The 22,373-nt window shown below is 46.2% G+C and overlaps 1 protein-coding gene across 9 annotated transcripts in view; it reads right to left on the bottom strand.

The window, feature by feature from the left end:
• LEF1 (lymphoid enhancer binding factor 1) overlaps positions 1-22,373 on the bottom strand; it is a 71,488-nt gene that overhangs the window by 45,347 nt on the left and 3,768 nt on the right. The gene's annotated exons all lie outside the window — the stretch shown is intronic.

Below are 22,373 nucleotides of genomic sequence, written 5' to 3'. Positions count from 1 at the left end.
CTCTCTCATCTCTCTTAATTGGGTTTTGTGGAATTTCAAGGCCTGGGGGCCAAGAGGGGAGGGCTGCTGATTAAAGCACGCCATGCAGAAGTGGATGCAGAAGTGTTGCACAGTAACAGGAGGCAAACAATTCCTCTGAACTACCTGCCTCCACATGCAAACCCCATCTGCCACTCGGGAGGAACCCCATGTTTTGTCCTGGCCTTCCTGAGGGTGCAAGGATGACTCCCGCCCTCTGCAATGGGCACTGCAGGGAGGATGTTCAGCCCTGCTTCTCCCTGATGTGCAAATCGATTTCAGAGGTTTAGAGGCAGCTACATTTGTTTATTTCACTGGAAATAAACGTGTGTCTGTGTCCTCACTGCAGACCCAAATGGGCCATCTTTCCACAGTCCTAACCATGACTTAGACACTTCAGGGCCATTAAGGAGGAATTAAAATGTGTTTAATCTCCCTTTATCCCTTTTCATAACCCAGCACGTACATGTATGTCAGAATTTGTTAGTTCTGTGATGTCCGAACTGATGAGATGACATGTGTCTGTGAGTCCCCACAATGAGAGCACAGAAAATAAAAAAAATCTGGCCAAACTGTATCTCTCCACATACAAGGATTCAGTCCAGGAGCCTGCTTGCAGCAGCTAAATACAGATATTCACACACCCATTATAAATGCAGTCTAGTTTCATTTTTAACCCACAGGAGGGTGTGGAGGGAGAAGACATCAAAGCATGGACACAGGCTACCCTGGCATTCTGGGTGTGCAATTTTATCTTCCCTTCATTTCCCTCCTCTCCAAACCAGCTGCTACAACTATCATGATGCTTGCCCTCCGGCCAGTAGGCTGGAAAACTGGCTTCCAAGGCAGTCATTAATCTCTCCCCATTACCCAGCTGGCACAGGATTTTGCTTAGATCGGAGAAGAGTCAGCTCGGTGCCCTCTGAAACACCAGTGGCAGCTCCCGCAGCCGTGCATGCCAGGCACCCGCTGGCCCCGCTGCCGACACCGGCACAGCCTGGCACCGCTCACCCTGCTGCAGCAGAAGGGTCACCATGCATGAAATGAGAAGGGCAAAACGCAAGCACAGGCACTGAAGAGCACTGAAAGAGGAACTTTGAATTATATAACCCCCTCCTGTCAGCAGTGATGGTGAAAAGAAGTGCTGTGCATCTTCGGGGGAAGATGTCTTGGCTCAGAGCTAAGTTTAGAGGCTGACTTCTTGCATAGCAATAGCAGCAGAGAGTAGCCCCTACATATGCAAGTTATGCAAGTGAAATGAAGATGCACATAAACCTTCAGCAGGAGCACAGCTCGGCAATGCTACACTTTTCATTCGGCCATTGGGGTTCAACCCGTCTGAGGTAACAGGGCTGGAAATACAGAGGTGCATGCTGAGCACCAGCAAGGGCTGCTCCAGCACAGCCAAGCTGAAAGGAGAATAAAACAGGCTCAGAAAGTGCCAGGTGCACCACTGCAAGTTTGTTACATAGATGAAGTAAAAAGAAGTGTGTTTCATGTGATCATGGCCTGAAACACAGCCATTTTACCATCCCCCACCATGCACTGCACTGTTCCAGCAGCTTCTGAGGCAATGTTTGACCATATACGTAGGGTCAAAAATAATCTTTTCAGAGAATACTTTTTTCCTGTGTTGATGGGATGTTTCATACCAAACTTGTCATATCCTCTAAGCAATACCACTCATTTGCTATTTTTAGAGGGGAACAGTGGGGCCCACCAAGACCCCATGAATACACACCTAAACCTGCATTTGATCTGTCAGTAGTACTGTAGGTTTCCCCAAGAAGAAGAAACATGCAGGCAAGTTTTTGATCTTCCTTAAAGTACCGCTTATCTCAGCTTTTGTTTGTTTTCTGTTTTTCAGGTGTGGGGTAGTGTCTGATGTGAATGCCACCCACTGTAAGATATCTAGGCAACGAAACAACCATCATAAACCACCACTGGAACAAAAATAGCAGCACCTTTCTCTCCCCTGCCTCCCCCGGGCACAGGCCACATGCAGGACAGTGCTGACAGCATGTGCAACTACAAGCACACTTTGCACATCACAAACTCAGAGGTGCTAAGCATGGGTCTCCTCTCACGTATCTTCCAGACGTTGGTTAGGGAACCACTGAGTCCTTCTGGATGGCTACCAGAAAAGGAAGCCTTTCCCTAACATCTGTGGAGCAGAGAAGGGTAGTCCCTCAAGGCTGCTAGTGGGTTCAGACTCCTGCTTGGCCCAAGAAAAGCTGCCACCTGCAATACAACCAGATGAATGAGCACTTAGAGCAACACAGTTTACAACCAGCCTAAACCACAGTGAGCTGAGCCATCTCCCACTGCCCAGGCCTTCCTCTTCTCACCCCCTCTTTGCCATCTAGAGGGAGTGCCACAGCTAGACACAGGACAGGGTGCAACAGCAACGGTACCAAATCCTAACTGCAATGGGGAGACTGGTCTGAAAGGGATTTACGTGAGGCTGCAGGTTAAACCAATATTCATCCACACTTACGGCTCAGTCCCTTTTAACTCCAGAGCAAGCTGGCCAACCACAGCCACACCTGAGCGTGGAGGAGAGGTTTCCAAGTAGCTACTACGCTCCTACCAGCTTTGGGAGGGAAGAGAAAGGACAAAACAACCCAGCAGCCAGGTAGAGGAAGGAGATCTTCCTGAGCGGGAGGCAGCAATCAGCCGCTATACTGCCTGTTCTGCAGCAGTCGGACGGTGAGCATGTGGCACACGGGGCCACGGATGTGCACCACATGAGCTCTCCATCCCCAGCATATCCTTCCTCACTGGGAAAGGACAGAACCCCCCAGGACACCCAGCTGTGGGGTCTGTTGCTGAAATCCTGCAGGGCTTCTGCTGAAAAGTGCACTTAAAACGCACACTAAAAATAGAGTCTGCACTGATGCTATATTTAGCAGGAGGGTGCACGCTTTCAAAAAAAGGCTGTCGCCCCCTCCAGCAGCAGAGGGAAGGCAGCCAGGCATGCCCCTGGGATGGTCCTGCATTCCAGCCCTGCTGCAGCAGCACGTGCTGGCACCCCAGCACGAGCGTGCCTCGGGAGAGCCGCCTTCTCCTATGGAAAGGTGAAAACAGGGTGCAGGAAACCATTTGCAAGCTCACTGGGTAGAGGTCCCTGTTCCACAGAGGGCAAGTGGGAGGCAGGACCCTGGACCTCCCTGGGATCTGTGCTGCTGGCCAGTCCCACAAATGGATGTTTCCTTCCCTGTGCCCAGGTTTTTCTATCTATCTAAGTACAGTAATGAGCATCAGGTTTTTCATAAAGCACTTACAGATAGGTTGCTTCATCCAGGTGCCAGGAGAGCCAGGCATGGCCACTGAAAACTTGTCAGCTAGTGAAAACATGAAGCCTCCCACTTTGCCTGTCAAGCCAACTATCTGTTGACTAACTATCTCTCAAGTAAAGAGCAAAACACTCATCCCCTGACTGGACTACTGAGGCTATGGGGGCAGATCCAGAGCTGATGTGACACAGGCACCGATGTCTGCACTCGTGAGCCCAAAGGGGCAGGTTTTCCCTTTCCACATTTTGTGCTGGGTTTCCTCTCCCCCAGAGCAAAGCTGAGGGGATGTGCAGCACGAGGAGAGGATGCCACACAGTTCATGCAGATGCTGCATGGGAAAAAGTGGCATCTTCTCCCCTTGACTTGCTGAGCCCTGTGGAGTGGCACAACATGGCAGGGGGCGTCCCACCTCCGGGGCCCGGGAGGAGCCACTGAAAGCCAAGCTTCTAATTAAGACCACGGCTTTGGTTAATTGAGTCCAATTCACCTGTGACATGAAGAGTCCCAATCCCATCAACAATAATGGAACTGCATCGGCTTACACCAGTAATGACTTCAAATCAGTGGCATAATAAAGCTAATTCAATACTTTTCCAGGTCCAGCTGATGAGGCTGCCAAGGGAGAGCAGGAGACAGCCTTCCTCCTTCCCCAGCAACACCTGCCCGAGGGCAATGTGAACAGCCCAAGGGTTAAAAAGACAGGAAACGTAAAAATAAACTAAGTTTCCAACAAGACTAGGGCTTAGTTTTAACATTGAATTACTCCTGCAGGTGACCCTGTGTAAGCGCCGATGACAAAGAAGCTCTGCCCACAACTACTTCCCAGGAGGAGGAACCATGAAAGGCAGCCACAGGTTTCCAGCCTGCTGTGTGCTGCTGAGCCACCCCACCAAGCTGAACCCAGCAGCTCGGGGCACTGAGGACAGGACTTGTGTCACATGCTGGATAGCACCTGCCAGGGCGTGGGAAGGAGCTCCTGAGAGACGGCCACGTGCTGGCAGCCCTGGGGAGGAATGTGGAGAAACATGGAAGTTGCCCGATGTAGGCAGACATGCAAATCAGCAGCTGCGGGGCCACACCGACAACCTCCTAATTGCCACGGCGCCCCCAGCTCTCTCGGGGCAGGGGCTGGGAATAGCCAGGAGGAGCTGGAAGGACTGAAACCCTCCCACGGGAGCAGGGGATGTGCTGCCAGGTCGGTGCCGCCCTGGGACAGCCCGAGTGCCCCGAGGGATGGGAATGGCCCAGCTTGGCCCCCGGCCGCCCCACACAGGCCACTGCCTTGCGCACACAAATTTGTCTCTGCCTCGAGCCAAAAAAAACTGAGCCGCCACTCTTTAGAAGAGACACGCATTATTTTAGAGCAGTCAAGTTATGACTAGTCTGATTTCCATAATACATGCTCTGCAAACATCTGCCTGTTATTTAAGGCTCGGCTCCACTGGGACAGAACTTAACAGGGCAGACCTTTGAGCCGGTGTCCGTGGAGGACTCCTTGCTGCCAGAGACATGCCGGGGCAGAAGCATGTCCAACAGGAGGTCAAGCTGGTCACTCCTCACTCCTGCAGCCACAAGCAACTTCATGTTTCTGAGCCCTTCCCCACGCACCCACTGATGCTCCCACTCCCATCCAAGGATGTTTTTCATAAAGCACTTACAAATACATTGCTTCATCCAGGTGCCAGGAGAGCCAGGCATGGCCACTGAAAACTTGTCAGCTCTGTCCCCCTCTCTACCAGAAGAACCTGCTCATGCCAATGAGCAGGTCCCAGGGCCTGTGTCACCTGTCGGGGACCCAGCAAGATGTTTCTCATCATGGGCGTCTAGCAAATCATCTGGCACCCTCAGGTTGTCTGCCAGTTTTGCAGGCTGGCTGTTGAAACCTGAGTGTCCCAATTAGATGAAGTTAAATGCTGCCCTGAACAACAAGCCTTGCTGGCAAGAAAGTTATCCCGGTGTTATTGGACTGCTCCCTCCCTACTAAGAGACCACAAATTAGTGTTTACTTTAGAGGCCAAGTAGGCCAGCTTTGAGAAACTGTGCTTGCCCTGCCATCCCACAGGTTTCCCAGGGGCTCCCTGGGGGCTCCTCAGTACACACCTCTGTGCCGTGGCCTCGCTCTGCACTTAGCCCAGGCTCCATCCTAGCCTGACACAGCATTTAGCTGCTGGTTTTATTCCTGCTTGCTGTACTGGGAGAGCTGAAACAACCAAGTCTCTGTACTGCAGTGAGTTGACACAGGCTAAGTCAATTAGCTGCTATTGCTGCGTTGCTCAGCTAGGCCAGATAAAAAAAGACAAAGAAAGAAAAGCCTCACACTGAGAGGAACTAGGCCAAATCGACACATTTGTCTTCAATACTTTAATCAAAGTATTTGAAATGGGAAAGGGAAATGTCTGATGCTTCCCAAAGCAGCTAGGTACGAGCTTGCTTTCCTAGGGCAGGAGGAGCAGAGGGGCCAGGCAGAGCATTGTATTTACCATTCACCTCTGCTCCGACCATTGTTTCCATTCAACAAATGTTTAAAATAAACACACAAAAAAGCAAAATATATTTCATAAGTTCAAGCTAAGGCACTTTCCATTTCAGAGTGAGCTGCTTAAGCCCTGTGAGTCTCCTAGTTCATCCTGACTCAAACCAACACACTTTGCAGCTTGTGCATAGCATCCTTCAGGAAGGACACAAAAGATCACAATGCACCACAGGCCTCACACATCCCCCTCCTCTGGGTAGGATTATTATTTTGCAGATCTCTGCTCTGTATCAGCCATCCCAAGGACTGCTGGTCTTCCCACTGGCTTTTGCAAAACTACACCAGTCAGCAGGCATTATATTGAATACCAAGCATTGTGAGTACCAAGCCCATTTTTGCTTCCAAAAAACATAAAATGTTTCTTTTGAGAGGCTGACAATTACTGATGACAAGGCCTCACCTACAGCTGGACTGAAGGAAATCAAAACTGGTAAAGGACAAAAGCAGGTCTGCAACACCGAGCTGTAGCTGGGCAGCCTCCAGCCTCAGTTTGGCTCCTTGTGCAGCTGCTGCTGTTGAGAGGTATCGTGCCATCCTGCTCCTCACTTCAAAGAAGACAACCATAAGGAGAGCTATTAAAACAATTAAAAAAATATTATCTTTAGGATGTAATCTACCCAGAGATGAATGGGAATAATTATCTAGTTGCAGATTTTTATGTGGGTTTTTTAAGGCAATAACTGGCTGAACATTTCTTCTAAGTAGTTACCTACAGTAACTTCCACCTCATTGAAATGAGAGACTAGAGATACCATTTTTTTTCACAGTGTGGGCCACGTATTCCATACCATATTTCACAGTAACATCTATACTCTCTAACCCTTTTCCCATTCAGTTCACAATCCCATAAACACCTCTGTAGCAGCTCATGCAACTGTTCACGTAGAAAAGAGTGCTTTCTGTTTTTCTCAAAGCAGCGAAGGCAGCAGTTCAACAGCCTGAAGTGAGAAGATCCAGCCCCGGGTTACCAAGCAGCTGTCTGAAATCGCCCCCTCAAATTCCCACTGAAGAGCAAGACCTAACATCAATACCCTTGCCTTAGCATTCTTTAATCTGCATAGCTTGAACCCTTTATTCTTCCTCTTCTGCTCTGTTGCCCCACCTCTGAAACAGATATTATGCCACACCACAGATGGGGAAACAGGCCCTGAGACACTGGCTACTGAGCTGAAGTTTTGCATCAACAAGACTTCCCAAAATCCATTGAATATCAGTTCATTTCAGGTATTTTTGAGCACAAGGTACAACCTAGGTCTATTATTCACTTTTGGTTGGATAGAGGTGTTTTCTGCTATTGGAGTAGCTATTACTTGAAGCATTACCATCTCCTGTCTGTCTCTCATGTGCCCATGTCCAAGTACCAGCATCAGCTGTCCTGAACCAGGGATGCCAAGAGACACTTTGATCTCCTCCCAACAGTACACAAACACGTGCTCACCCCTATTATAAACACCTCGAAAGATGCAACAGAAACAGAAAAAACTCAAAGCCAACAGATCTCTTTTTAAAAAAGGCTTTTTTTGGTTTGATTAGACCCCAGAGATGTCAGTACTGAAGAGACACACAGAGGGATTTAGGTCGCATATCGCAACACTGAGGCATGATGCTTTCTTCTTTATAGGTTAAGGCTTAAGCCACGTACTTGATTCAATACCAACAGTTAACTGGCATTAAAATTTTCATGTATCAGCTATTAAAAAGGGTTAAAGAACTCCAATAAATTTTAAAAAATCAATTTTAGAAATTCCTTAGTAATTTAAATTTATTGGGAGGTGTGGGGAGAGAAATAACCCCAGAAGAAAACAGTTTTACTTTTTTTGAGATGATGCATCTTTCACCAAACACTTAAAAAGAAATTTCAGTTCATATTTGTAATAACAAGGGACTATCAGAGTCCTTGATTTACTGTTGAAGTCTGCAGTGAAGTTTCATACCTTGAGTTAGGTGCAGGCTAATCCCTGCATGTGATTACATTTAGGAGTGAGAGGGAGGTATGCAGGGGGTAGGGAGAAGCAATTTTTATTGAAGACAACGCTTCAGGCAGCCCTGGAGCAGAGTGGATCCAGTTTGAAAAGAATTGGCAACCCTAAAACTTTTTGATAAGATAAAAATTCATTGATGTTGGCTCACACTAGGCCCACTTCAACTCTGCACTTGTCCTCTGTGTTTCCTTGGCGTATCTGTTCCTTTCCTCTATCTGCTTTAGCATAACTTTATTTTTCTCTTTTATCTTTAGCTAACTGCACCCAGGGACTGGAGGGATTGATTTTTTGTTTTGACTTATTGTTTGAAGATCTGTAACTCAAAGCAGCTTCTTGCGCCTCTGATGTCTAAGCCCGAGCAGTATAAAAGGTAAATCTCATCCTGTGTACCAAAGTGAGCAGGGATACCATTTTATAATCAGTCATCTGTGTTTTATTTTGCCTTTTGGGGAGGAGAACTATTTTGAGACTTTATAGGCAATAATACTTTAAATAAATATTCTCATGGCAGATACTGCACATGCCAGTTCCCTTTTTAAAGACGGACAGCTATTGCTCACCACTCAGGGGAAGAAAAAAAAGTTCCTAATTAAAGGAGGCCATTATACATCAGAAGATATTTTGAGCATCACGTCACACTACCGACAGCCTATTGCAGCCAAAATGTTACCATGCAAATGTAGAAATGCTCTCGCTCAGAGATGCACTGCCATGAGGCCAGCGAAAATCCCCACTGGGAGGGAAAGGTAGGAGATGGAGATGCGCTCCTCAGTGCTCCTCATAAACAGCCACTGCTCATTGCCATGTTAATACCACCCTGTCCCGAGACACGGAGGGATGGACACGGATTTTTGCTTGTTTCTTCTGCCTTCTGAGGGCCAAACTCTGGAGATTTCTCCTTTTCCCAGGCAATTCTTCCCTCCCCCCATTCCCAGACAAAAATGCCTCTGGGTTGTTTTAAACAAGCAGCTCCTCAGGACGTGGCACCCAGGTTTCTCACTGCACACACACATTTCTGTGTCGTAGAAAGCCGATAGTCATGGCACACACCGACTTTGTTTACGATCGCCAGTCTCTGCTATTCCCTGAAGTTGCCCAGCTTGCTGAAATATGGTTACATATGCAAACATTATCTCCCAATTGTAACCTCATTTTCTGCTCTGCTGGACAGCGTGACCAGCATTTGTCATCTTGCCGCCCCCGCCCGCCACATCATTCATGTGTCTATAATTGTCATCAAGATGTGGCATGTCAGCAGGACTCCCGCGTCCGCTGCTCCCCATCTCCACGCAGTCACTCAGGTAACAAACCCATAATCTCACCCTGTTTTCATGATGGTTGAATTACACATAATTGTTTCTGCACAGTGATTGATTTCTGCCTGAATAGAGACCTCTGCCTTTTTTCAATGCGAGCGAGTGGCAGCCAAGTCTCTCCATCTAGGAGGAGGCAGCAGCCTTTGAAGAGATCAAAGCCAAGGCCGCGAGCAGTTGTGCGCCCTGGGAATATGGAAAGCCTTTATGCTCTCAACCCCATTTCCAACATCATGTTGGATTGCAGCTGCATTACATTCTGCCAGCATTCTTAATGCTTTTAGTATTGACTCTGACATCACCGATAGCTGTTTTAAAGTAACAAAAGCTGAAGGATGACTTATTTTCACAACTCCATAATTGGAACATGCAAAGTTAGGGGAAGGGAGCATTTGTTTTTAATCTGAGATACAAAAGAAAGCACAGAAAATTATATAAGTTCCCCAAAATTAAAAACACGTTTTTCATATGGAAAGAACAGAGGGGGCATTTTTATAGCCTAGACCACACAAAATGAACTGATTATGCACATGCTTTTTCAAGCCTAAAGGCTGAAGTAAAAATACGATTGGGCAAGCGAGTCAAATTGGGAAAAAATATTGTGACTCACAGTACGTTTAGTGACTTTTAGCACCTGATGCAAAGGAAAATAATGCAGACGCCTAAGCTGTTGTCTCTGCAGCTCCTTGTAGCAAACTGACAGTAGTTCACTTACCTTAAACCAGACCCACAGCACATGGCAGACAAACACTAAATCTCCATTAATTATCTAAAAAGATAAATAATGACCTAAAAGTATAAAATGCTGCAAAGCTTTATTTAAGACTCTCTCTCCTCCAGTCATGCAGACAATTCTTAGGCTGCCTTAAAACTACTCTTGCCACAATATCGTTTCCAGGGGCATCAAAAGCTCCCATGCTCCTCCTCTCTGCTCATCTGGCTTTGCTAGGGAAAACAAAAGTAAATTTCTATCAAGAAAAGACTGTCCTGAATTTTAATCAAATGTACATCTACATTACCCCGAGAAAATATTTTCAGGGAACTTTAAAAACCTATCAGCCGAAAGGAGGGAGGATAAGAAAGATGCAAGAAGTAAGAGCCTGGGAGGACACAGCAACTGAACCACTCTGTGTGCATGTGCTGCCCAGTCTGAGCACCAGGGCAACTTTGACAAATATGTTTATTCATGGTAAAACCACTGAATAGGAGCCTTTAAGAGCAGTAATTTTGAAATATGGTCCTGCTGCTACAGTGTGCAGAGTGGTGAGGAAGGAAGAATGTGCAAATAAAGCATAAGCTGTAAAGAATTAAACATTACGAGCACCCATGTATTAGCAATAAAAATAATTTCCTCTTAGCTGTATCATTTTTGTTCTGCGGTACTAACACTCCTTTCCTCCCTGTAGTCATTAAAACCCCGACTCAAAGACAACAGCAAAGGGATCTGGCCTCCCTCCCTATGGACGCAGAGCTTATGTCCCTGTCATTTCAAGGCTGGTAAACTGTCTCATTTTCACTTTGACTGTTCCTTAACACACTAACCATACCGAGGCTGAAATTAGAGTCAAACGTAGCAAGCTCTTTACCAAGATGTAAAAGCTTATCGTTTTTTTAGTATCAAGACAGAAGTCTTTTCTGTGGTAATCCAAGGTTTTGGAGCTTTTCCCCCTTCTACTCTTCTGCCGTCCCCAGCAAATTTACGGCTTCCTCTGCACAGCCTGCTTCTTAAAATTAGGACTAATTCTTTGTGGCTCTGGTGTTCACTCTGATAAGCAGAGGGATGCTCATAAAGCAACACAGAGGAAAGAGTGGCAAGATACAGAGAGCTGAAGCAGTCACTGTAAACAGAGAGATCTGCTGCCATTATCTGCAGGGCAGATAATTCAACTTCTCCCTATCCCACAAGGAGTCTCAAGTATCTGGAAACGAATGGCAGCCTCCAGAAACTGAGCAAGTAACATGCATAGTACTGCAAAGGTCTCCAAAACAATCACCACTATGAAGACACAGCAGAAAAATAACTTTTACATGATGCTGCAACCCTACCTTTCAACGTCAAACCATTACTATGATGAAAAAGTACGTTTTACTGTAATTACTGCTAATTTTTCCCTTCCGGGGACTTTTGTGTTCATTTATAGAGGACTCACTTGCTACTTGATACTCTTTCTTGAAAGCTTGCTCCTTTTTTGCAGCTATTCAGTGAAACTCAAGAGACACTATTTAGCCCAAAAGAGGCACCTGAAGGCTGTCTGTCAGGTTTTCAGCCGTGCAGCCCACTCCAAAACTTGCGCAGGCATCATTCCGTGCCCAGTCAGAGGCACAGCTTCTCCTCATGCAGGGTTCTTTGGTAACCACATTAGGGAGAGCCAGTGACCCTTAAAACAAACCTCACCAGCTCCTGAAATCAGGAACTGAAATCCCTACAAGGTAACTACCTTCAGGACCACAACAAACTGAGTTTTAGGTTTGGCTGCGGTGCTGGGGACCATGCAGCCACCAGCTGTGGTCACAGTGTACAGGCTGCAGCTACAAAGCTGTGAAGACAAAAAGAAAATGCCACCAATGACCTGGGAGGGCAATGGCACCAGGGCACACTGCTTAAGAAGCATAGATAGGAAGCTGAGAGCTGTGCTCCAGTGATCACAGAATGGCTGCACTGTAGTGTATTAAAACAGAAGATATTTCAGGATGCCCAGGAAAAAGTTTAAAGCCTCCAGCTGCAAATAAGCCAGCACCTCCTTGCAAACCATTCTTCCCACCAGAGGCTGCTGAGGCACAGGGCACGGACATCACTGAGGCCTCAGCAGGTGCCCACCATGGCTGGAACAGGAAGAGAAGATGCCATTGCTGCTGAGCTGCCATCCCAAAAAGCTGCTCTGAGGTCCTCCCGTCCCCACAGTAAACAACAAAAGTCCCACCAGGCCGGTGCCAGGGCAGCTGACAGAGAAGCCCTGGCCAGGCATCCCCAGCACATTGTGTGCAAGAGCCGTGAATCAATGGCAGGTTCCCAGGAGAGGGAGTGCACCATGCTCGTTATCTAATTGTGTTTGCACTGAACTTCTGAGAGGGATGGAGACAAAAGTGGAGGATAAAAATAATGGTGCTGAGGGCAAACAGCCTGGTCCCCTGCAGGGGGGGAGAGCAAACAGAAAACCAAGTGGGAAGATATGGGTGCTGTTGTACGGCGGGGGGGAAAATGAGAAAACACAGAGTCTGTTTTTTGACAAAACCTTTTTTGGGCTAGTTCTCTTAGGCCCCTTCTTGCTTTTACTTAGAAACTTCAGTAGATTGTTTGCTCCTTCATTCAAAGTCTAGGTGTGAAACACAGCCACAGCCAGAACTGACACAAACTTTCTTCCTATCTGCACTGGCTTTAATATTCTTATTTTCCTCCCTCTAACACACACATCTTGGTTTTTTACTTTCTCAGGCTTCTCGTTTTCTTTCCAAAAAAAAAAAAAAAAAACCAAACCAAAACCAACCCAAGAAACATATGTTTATAAGTGAGCTGTCTTTCAGGTGAATTCCCGAAGTGAACTCAGGAAATAGGGATTTTGTTCCCACCTCTGCCTTCACCTTCCTCTAAGACCCTGAATGAATGTTGCTTTTTCAGGTTCTCATTTGCAGAAGCCTCCTCCCAGACTGTGCCTTTGCTTTTGGGAGCAGAGTGCGGGGAAGCAGAGGACATCCACACACACAAACACACACAACCCCAGTGCCAGCGTGGGCGCCAGGGATACTTCCCAGGAATCTGCCGGCAGTCACTGACGCACCGCAATTTCCATGGGTCACGTCCTCATGCTACACTCTAGGTTGGGCAATTATGCACAGAATTTACCTATTTCATGCTTAATTGGACAGGCACAAACTTTTGCTCCAGCCTCAATGCAGCTATAACTTACTGGCGGCACTTATGTTACCACAGGCACCTCTGCCAGTCCTGGCTTAACCTCCTAGGCTCAAATCGCAGCCCTCCCCTCCTGGGAGAACCCAGCAGAGGAGACAGAGGAAGCGCAGGTAACACAAGAAAGGCCAACGGCAGCCCATGGCTGATTTGTGAGCTACAGGCTCCTGGACTGTGACACACCACCTCCAGATAAAAAATGTAACACCCACCTGTAGGCTCTTCTCCTAATGAACCTGAAAAAATAATTTGTCCACTAGATGTTGGCCAGAGAGATTAATTTAATGGAGGAGGGCATTTTCACAAACCCACTGCTGAGATCTCCTTCTCCTAGGAAGTCTGCCTGTGCCCTCAACACAGGGGTTTCTGAACCGGCTTTGATTCAACCACATTTCCCGACTGAATATTTATTGTTCTGCCCCATTAGCCTGCATTATTCTCACTTACACACATATCCTTGGAAAGAAAAAGCAATAAAAGGAAGGATTTAAAGTGTCAAAGAAAGAGGGAAAGCTCGCTACACAGGTTGTTTTGGAAGCACCCTTGAACTAAAAAATGTTTCAAGGCAGCATTTTGACCAGCTCTCCTACAGTCTCTTAGTATTTCCTCATTACAAAGTATGAAGTCATCCTCTTACAGGTCACTCTGATAAGATTATATTTGCCAGTTATTAAAAAAAAAAAATGTTTGCAATATTGCTGTCAAACTGTCTGGGGAGTCACCTAATAAATTAGCATTTACTTGTGGTTCTCCTATTCCAATCCTTCCTTCTGAAGATTTACATCTAAAACAGGATTGCTGCACTCTTATCTTAGAAATATCCTCAAAATAACTGAGATAGGAAAAAAAAAAGTCTCAACAAAACCTGAAAAATCCACACACGTAAGAGCTAAGCTTTTTAAAGTTTTATTTCTTTTTCTTCTCTTTTAAATCCAGCACAGCTTCCTTTTCTTCCTATAGCAAGGGTATTTAAGACATGAAAATATGTGAGAGGGTAGGTTTTGAGTAACAGATTTTTCAAATCCAACATGTTCATTTGAAACTTATTTTTTCAAGTTGAATTTCAGTTGTGTGCAGGAGGCAAACAGGCAGTAAAAACCAGACCAAAACACAGCTTGGCATGCTACAGTCAGAGGGCAGCCAAACAAGGGGCTTTCTTCAGGGTAAACTATTTTATAATCGCTTGAGTTTTTGAAAATGTCTTCCAGTAGAATGTTCGACGTATGGTTTATTTCCTCAGTATCCTCACCAGCTCTCCCAGTGTCAGCTGGGTGAGCTCACTGCTTCTTCCTGTGTTGATCTCCAGCAGGCTGGAGGGGAGCTGGGCCTGCCCCTGCCTGCCCCACCACCCTGGGCTCCCATACCTGACCCTCGCCCACCCGTGAGCTCCCACTCCACTCCCAAAAGCTTCCTGAGAGGCTGAATCTGCACGTAATGTTTGTATTTGAAAAAGGAGGACCTGGATGTGAACACAGGGACAGTTTTTACACTTGGCAGGGCCTAACTCACATGCAGACATTCAGGGGAGAAGTCAGGCTCCCCCACTTTGGAGGGGTCCCTGCACTGGGTCAGGCACAGCTATTCTCGTGCTTCACCTCAGCTTTTCTGTGCACAAGTTTTTTCAGCTTAAGATACAGAAATGCTGCCAACCAGACCACAAGGATGGAACAAACTGCCACAAAGCCTAGAGGAGAGGGCACAGATGTGAGAACAAAGCCACTTTTTAAAAACTAGTTGAGGAAGATGTGCCATGGCATTCTGTGGCATGGGACAGAACATGGGTTGGTGGCAAGAACCTTGCTCACTGTGAGGGCACATGGCAATGATACAAAACTGCAGTGAAGGAAGTACAGGACTGGCAGGGGGCAAAATAAAGAGCAAGAAAAAAACACAATTACCACTTGTAACTGTGGCTTCCTGAACCCAATACAGCATCACTCAAACTTCAGAAAAGAGAGACCCTCAACGAATCACTGGATTGTAGCATTTTAACAAAGTAAACACATTTGCATTGCTGGACACAGTTTGTCTGCGTTTTAGCACATCGGCAGGCAAAAGGCCTTCTCCCAGAGCATGGTCTGTGTTTGACAAGCGGTGACACCTTTAATCGTCACCTCCACATTCTACTTTTTTTATGCTAGACAAAGCTTGCCAATGCAAGAGTTGATAGGGATGAAGAAAGATCAAGGCAAGAAGATATGCCAGAACTGTGGAGAGACAACAGACAGTCACAAAGATAAACCTCTGAGGCAGTTTTGAAACACAGAAAAAGGCAGAAAATTGAAGAAATAGAGCCTTATAGCATAGCTAAGTGACCAGTTACAGAGCTCTGAGGAGCCAGTGTCACTGGGATGCCTACTCGGAAATACAGAGCCTACAGGGGTAGCATTTTAGAGCTCATTGCTCTCTGCCTCTGAGCCAACTCAACTGTTCAACAAAAGTTCCATGATCCCTTTCCCTGTTTTCTGAACATACATGATAAATCAAACCATTTCCAGACTGGTTTTTTTGGATAATGACTGCATCCCCATCCGGACCTACATTCAAGTCAGCTGAGGTGAAGCTGAGCTGTCATCAGTATCCACAGGATTTCAGCATCATGCCTTCCAATTCTGTGCAATCTCACTCCTTGTGCTGACACTGTGGGGTTCATTGCAGCTCCCACAAGTTCCAGGTTTCTCAGAGCAGGGCTGCTGGGTATGTGCAGTGCCTGGCACTGTGCTGGACATGCAGCACCAGCCTGTTTCAAATTGTTTTAAAGCTTCCCTATTCAGAAAGCGAGGAGGGGAAAGGAAGAAGAAAAGGTCACACAAGCAGCTTTCTGCTGCTCTTTGCCAAAGCAGCATTACTGGGGCTGCCTTGCACCACGAGCACCTGCACATGTACCCTGCTGCTTTGAAGTACCAGCACTGTCAGAAGGTACCTCACAGCAAACGCTTGCATGAAGTCCTGTGCTCCCACGGGACTCCTTCCCCCTGCCCTGGTGCGGGTGAAGCAGACCTGCCCGCTGACTCGTGCGGCACTGTTTGAAGTACGGAGCTGGAGTACTGAAAGTGCTTGGATAGACAGACGCTTTTGGGAATTAACTCCTCTCTGGCTTGCTTAATAACTCCTAGCCAAAGCAGTTCTCTGGTTTATGTGTTACAGCTGGTGACAGCACTACACTTACTTTTTAAGTTCAGCTGCCGATTTTATAAATATTCAATCAAAGCCCCGTAACTTTACACTTGTAATTTTCGCTGACTAAGCTCGTCCTATTGATTTTATGCCTCAACCTTACCTATATCCACAGCCATTTAAAGAAAATAAACAATCATTGAGCTGACCTTTCAGCTCCATAAAAATGCTCTTCTACACAAGGGACTTGGTAACTTTGAAGATCACAAGTGAAGATATTCTAGGTCCTTCATCTCATCCTGAAGCCCCAGCAAGCAGCACCACTACCAGAAGCCACAGAAGGCCAGCCAGTTTTTCTCAGGCCATTCAGGCCCCTTTTCTTCCCCTTTAGGAGAGCAGGCAACCCCTGACTGATTAGCACAGTTGGTGCACGTTAACTCCTTACTGCACTTTTAGCTCAATCCCAAAGATTCAATGAATGTATTTTTATTTAAGTGCTCAATCACTTTCTTGCTGAGAGGACAGATTCCTTTGAAGTGGGAATCTCAAACTAAATAAACATATCCACAAGATCCAGGTCTCAAATAGAAGCCACTGGGTTGCTAGATTAAGTTATTCTGAATACAGTTTTCTTAAGTGAATCTAATGCTTTTGAAGGGCCAGAGCACCAGAGACACTAATTCCAAGTGCCCAGGCAGGAGCAGCACGCCAAGCAGCTGCACCTCCTGCCACCAGTGCCCTGCAGAAAGGAACCAAACCCAGCAGCCAGATGAGCACCAACCTCATGCCAAACATGTCTTACAACTAAAACCAGCTTGGAGAAATGCCTGCTACCCAGGACGGGGCAGTTTGGGGTAAATGGGAGCCATACATGCACAGCTGGAGTGTCACAGCACATGGTTTCCCTGCAGCAGCGGGGAGGACACAAGCTGGGACAACCTGACTTGACCAGGTCAAGGCCAGACTGTCTGGCTCCCAGCAGTATTTCCCTTGAACCAGGCACATGCTGGATCACTGTCCATCCATGTGAGAGCAGCACAGGAGATCACAGAGGGACACACAACACACAGACCTCAGGCCGCAAGATGTTTGGAGTCCATATTAAAACAGACTCTTGCACGTTCGTCTTCTTGAGAGACGTGGTGTTTTACTACTAGCAAAAAAAAAAAAAAGCACATGCATCTGATAGGACTTCAGAAATATTAAGCAGCAGTAAAATGCTTTTGTGTGGGTTATTTCCTTCCCATATCAGGAGGCATTTTTGCTAACTATAAACAGAAGTTAAGTACTCATGAGAAGCCAGGCCTGCGGTACCCAGGCTTTCCAATGCCTGCAGCCATGCAGTGCTGCAACTATCTGGAAAAAGCCTTTTCCTCTTTTGATGCCTGAACCTGTGGAGCTTCAGGCTTTCTTCTTGAGCCATATCCTCCTTGGCACTTGCAGCCCATAACAAGCTATTCTTATTAACATTTTTTCTGGGCTGTGATTAAGTTGGAAAAGAGACAGGAATGACATTTTGCTTAAACCACTTTAAAAAGTAAGCAGCAGCCCTACCATTTAAAGTTTGTATCGAATTAGCTCCTAGATATATAAAAAAAAGGGATATTTAGAACATAAACATACACACGCATGCGCACACACACACATGTATTGCACTACAAAAGCTCCAACTTTGATGATTTCTAATGGGTGGTGTTTTTGATAATGCCTCTGCTCAAGACACACACACACACAATTGCTGCCTCTGCACTGGGATATCAGGAGAACATTTTGTTTTCCCCTTGCCCATTCACAATTACATAGATTTGCTAATTGCATCAATGTGACAAGGAGAAGGCAGCAAAAGCTGAAAAGGTGCTCTCTTCACCAGTATGTGCCAAAGATCTCGGTAACAATGAACTACATACCTGAGACTGCTTGGAGTTCTTGTCAGGAACAACCAGACCAAGCTTCAGACAAGGACAGCCTAGAGCCACTGTGCTAACTTCTTCTGCCCCCTTTTCCAAATGGAGGATTCATCTCATTAAGTGGGAGAAAGAAAACAGCACCAAAACTCATCCCATGACCATTCATGGCTTGGGTTTATGTTTCACAGTGGCCTGACTCCTATCTTAGACTGATCAGTCATGATTGCTTGAGTCAGAGCAGCTGAGAGACACGTTTGCAGCAATGAGGTCCCACTATTAGGGCTGAGCAGATTCCTGTTCTTTCCCGGTGCTGCCATTTGGCACGACTCACTGAGCTCCTCAGAAAATAGTGCTAGAATTCCTCCCTGGGCAAACACTAATACACTCTGTCAAGTTCTGCTTCCATACAGCCAGGAAGCTTTGTGCTCCTCTTTGCTTGATTTCAAAGTTATTTAGGGGCTAAATGGGATCATTCAACTGCACTGAGAAGCTGTGCGCTGCGCAGGGTGAATCCGCAGAGCTCCGGTGTTGGATAAGCGGCTCTGGCTTGTCGAGCCCCTCGGCTGCACGTTTCCTCCAGCTAGGGTCTGGGGTTGTGGAGGGAAGAGAGAGGTCTGTGACAGGACCACAGCTGCCTAAGGCCCCCAGAGCATCCTGCTCCAATGCCAACCTGGGAATCAGAGCAAAGCTTTCTGGTGGGTGATACGGGAGCAGGAGCTGAGCCACAACTTCTATACTGCGAAAGCCTAGTTCATATTGGGCCAGGGAGCTTTCAGCTGACCACAGCTCCCAGCAATTCCCTACAACTGCACAGTAAGCAGAAGCAAATTCTCAGGGAAAGACAATACAATGAAAAATCAGGTTTGTATCCTTCTGCAGGTCCCATACATTCCCCTTGGAGCTCCAAAATTTCCCCACAAGCAAGTGAATCAGCCAGCTTTCAGAGGAATGGAAGATGTGGCTAGGGAAATGAAATCCTCTCACTGAGGCTCTGTAGCCACTAATTTTTGCTATTTCTACCCTCATCCTTCCTTCTGCACATATTAATCTCCCAATCTTCTGGAACATCAGCTCTTCAAGATTCGAACTAACTCCATACCCCCTGCCATGCAGAAACACACATGCAGAAACAATATCCACAATTCAATTGCCTTGTTCCTAGCAATCCAACTCTTAGAAGAATTCCTTGTCATTTTCAAATGGATGTGCTGCGTTTTGCAAGTCACCATAAAATGTTTGTACATTGTATCCTCGGACCTATTTAACACATCCAGCTGCTACAAAGAGGCGGTTGAGCCATGGAGAAAGAAACCCCGACCCCAAGAACACATAAGAACAGACAAAAGGGAGGTTGTAGAAATCCTCTTATCTTTCCATAGGAAGTTTAATTCATGGGGAATGAGAGAGAAACAAAGTTATCTTCTGGATGAATTTACAACATGGAGAAATGATCCTTCTTCAGTCACCTCCTCTGTTCCCACGTTCCCATCAAACAAACAAGAAAGGTTTGCCACCCCAAAACTAGTTTTGCTAACCAAAGAAAAAACCCACACGTTAAAAAACAAACATCTGCCTCCATCTCCCATCTTCAGTACCCCTGCCATGCTCAGAAACCACCAAAAGATATCTCGAACACACAGGATGCACATTCACCAGGTGTTACTGTGGTTTGGTACTATCACATGCCACTTCTCCTGCAGCCACCTCAACCAACTGCTTCACTTTTCCACTTACCCACCTATCTGATAAGAACACATACTGCGGCACAAGGCTCCTACCTGAACTCGCAATTAACACTCTCCTGCTCCTACATATACAACTTGGAAAAAGCAAATCAGTTGCCAGTAAAATAAGAAAATTAAAAAAAAAAGAAAAGAAAAAAAAAAGAAAAAGTTGGAGGAGGAGAATGGGGAGGACAAGACCTCTCTAACACAGAGATTTTGGAAGACTCTAAATCCTTCTCAAACACCCTCTCCCTTCCAAAAGCTGCCCTGAAATTAGACTTCCATGGTTTTTTATTCTGGTTTATTAGTCAAGTTGTGTCTGACTGTAGATTTGTACTTTTAATTTTACGAAGCAAGCTTCCACAGCATTTGCCTTTTTTTAAAAAAGGAAAGGGTTTTTTTTCCCCTACATATGGGGGATGAAAGTAACTTTTCCCCTTTCCATTAGAGCTTTTCTCTCCCTCCTCATAGAGCGTCCTTGCCCTGTGTCTGGACGCCATTCCCCAGGAGTGCATCCCCGGGGCAGTTTGCCGACAGCGGGTCCTTCCAAGGTGGAAAAAAAGATTCAGTGCCCCAGGGCGCCTTTTTAATCCTGGCTAACACCTCCAGGCAACAGATGCATCAACAAGAAGCGTCTTTGTCATGCAAATAGCAGGGCGCAGGTACACACCAGGCACAAATGGTTGGGGACTGACACCCCAGGGGAGACCTCTGCCTCCAGTGCTTGCTGCTCTCAGCTGCTCCTTGCCCCCAGCCCCGGCACGCTGCCCTGGAAAGGGAAGGCAGAGCCAAACTGGAGGGCAGCGTCTGGGACCGCACAGAGGTGAGCGCGGCGCGGCGCCGGGGCCGTGGTAAGGCGTGGAGCGAGCGAGCATGTCACCTCCGGGATGCCGCGTTTTGATCTCGCGCGCATCAAAACCCGACTGTCAGCTACGAGCCTAACAAAGATTATAGTTCAATTAAACAAAAAAATTATTTAATAACTCAAGCGTGTAGCCTTGTGGTTAAACTGAAAGAACTCCAGGCTTATGTCAACATTGCAGCCCTGCAACAGCGCTGTTTTATTGAAATAGTGGTGCTGCTGTAACATGCAAGAGCAGCACTGAACTAAATTAGACCCTCAGATGTTCAGCAGGCAGCTTTACAATTGAAAACAAGATGCATTTTCCCCCTTCCTCCCCTTTACCATACCCACAAAGGGCAGTTCCTCAAGTACCTGAGACAAGAGCCTCTGCAAGATGATATTCTGAGGGCATTGATGCCAGATCTACAAAGAGTGGCAGCCCCACGGCATGCATATATGGAAAAAATACCCAGTGAACAATTAAATTGGATTTGGCTGTTCCAAGCCATGCACCAGCACTCAGGACTTTCTTATGAAGGTAACATGGCAAGGAGGGGGTACAAAAAACCAAAAGTCAGAAGTTTCCTAGTCCTCCAAGGGGCAGGTTTGAGTCTCAATGGCCTCTTGAAAAGCTGCATGCTTTTCCCTATGATACATCCAAACAGAAGTTTTCTGTAGAACAGCATTTACAACAACAAATATCAACAGACTGTGATCATCATGCTTCACCCTAAATGGCTGTAGGCCTCTGAACTGGAATTTATATACAAAAACCCCCCACAGCTATAGAAGGCAATGTATTGCATGAGTTCTTGCATCTTTCAAATGCAGATCCGTGTGTTTTTCAGTGCCAAAGCACCCTGTCATTCCAACTCGAAATATACATTGATTTAACACTTTTTGCTGCTGTCAAATTACCAGTACAGATCAGGCCCCCTTCTTTTTGTTTTTGAAGTCAAATTCCACAGTCCTGAATAAAAATCAAGAACGTCAGAGAACAAAACAATGCCATGACAGAGACCTCCAAGTAAAAAATCAAAGATCCAGTACGAGGGAAAACTGCTTTGTCACAGGGAAGGTACAGCATCCAACTTCTCCTATCACAGCACGCACAACGGCAGCGGCATTTTTCCAGCAGGATGCCTACAAGCAAATTGTTTCCCGCTCCACTCCGGTTCTACTAATATAATTTTCACAGCTCATTTTAATACTGCCTCTCCGTTGCTCTATATACATACCAAGAGGCTTACAAAAATAAATGGGAATTGACTATCCAGAATTAAAAGTACATTAAAATCCATTAAACATGCATCTACACCAATGGAAACAGAGGGACCAACCTGGAAGAATCAGTGCTCGCCACAATGTAAGGAAAAGCTGTAACTACTGCATCATGGTTGACATTAATTCCTAAACGACCATTTCACAATTTCTGGCTGAAGATACAGGGTATGTTTCAAAGCAATGCTGCCAGATAGATAAAGCCTTCACGCAGACCAACTGATGGTGGAAATAAATATCAATCAGCAAAGAGCAATGCCACATCTGAAGGCAAAAAAAAAAAAAAAATCCAATCTTCTCATCTTACTGACATGCAACTTTAGCAGTTCTGCTTCTAGCCCTTGATTTTCCTCAACAAATGAAGAGTTAAAGCCAGAAAATTCACATCTGTCCCAGTCACTACAAAGATGGCATTTACATCATTCTGCCATACATTATCCTACAGTCGTAA

The sequence above is a fragment of the Corvus cornix genome, chromosome 4 (genome assembly GCF_000738735.6).
Source record: "Corvus cornix cornix isolate S_Up_H32 chromosome 4, ASM73873v5, whole genome shotgun sequence".
Classification (NCBI taxonomy): domain Eukaryota; kingdom Metazoa; phylum Chordata; class Aves; order Passeriformes; family Corvidae; genus Corvus; species Corvus cornix.
This window is presented reverse-complemented; position numbering and strand designations above follow the sequence as displayed.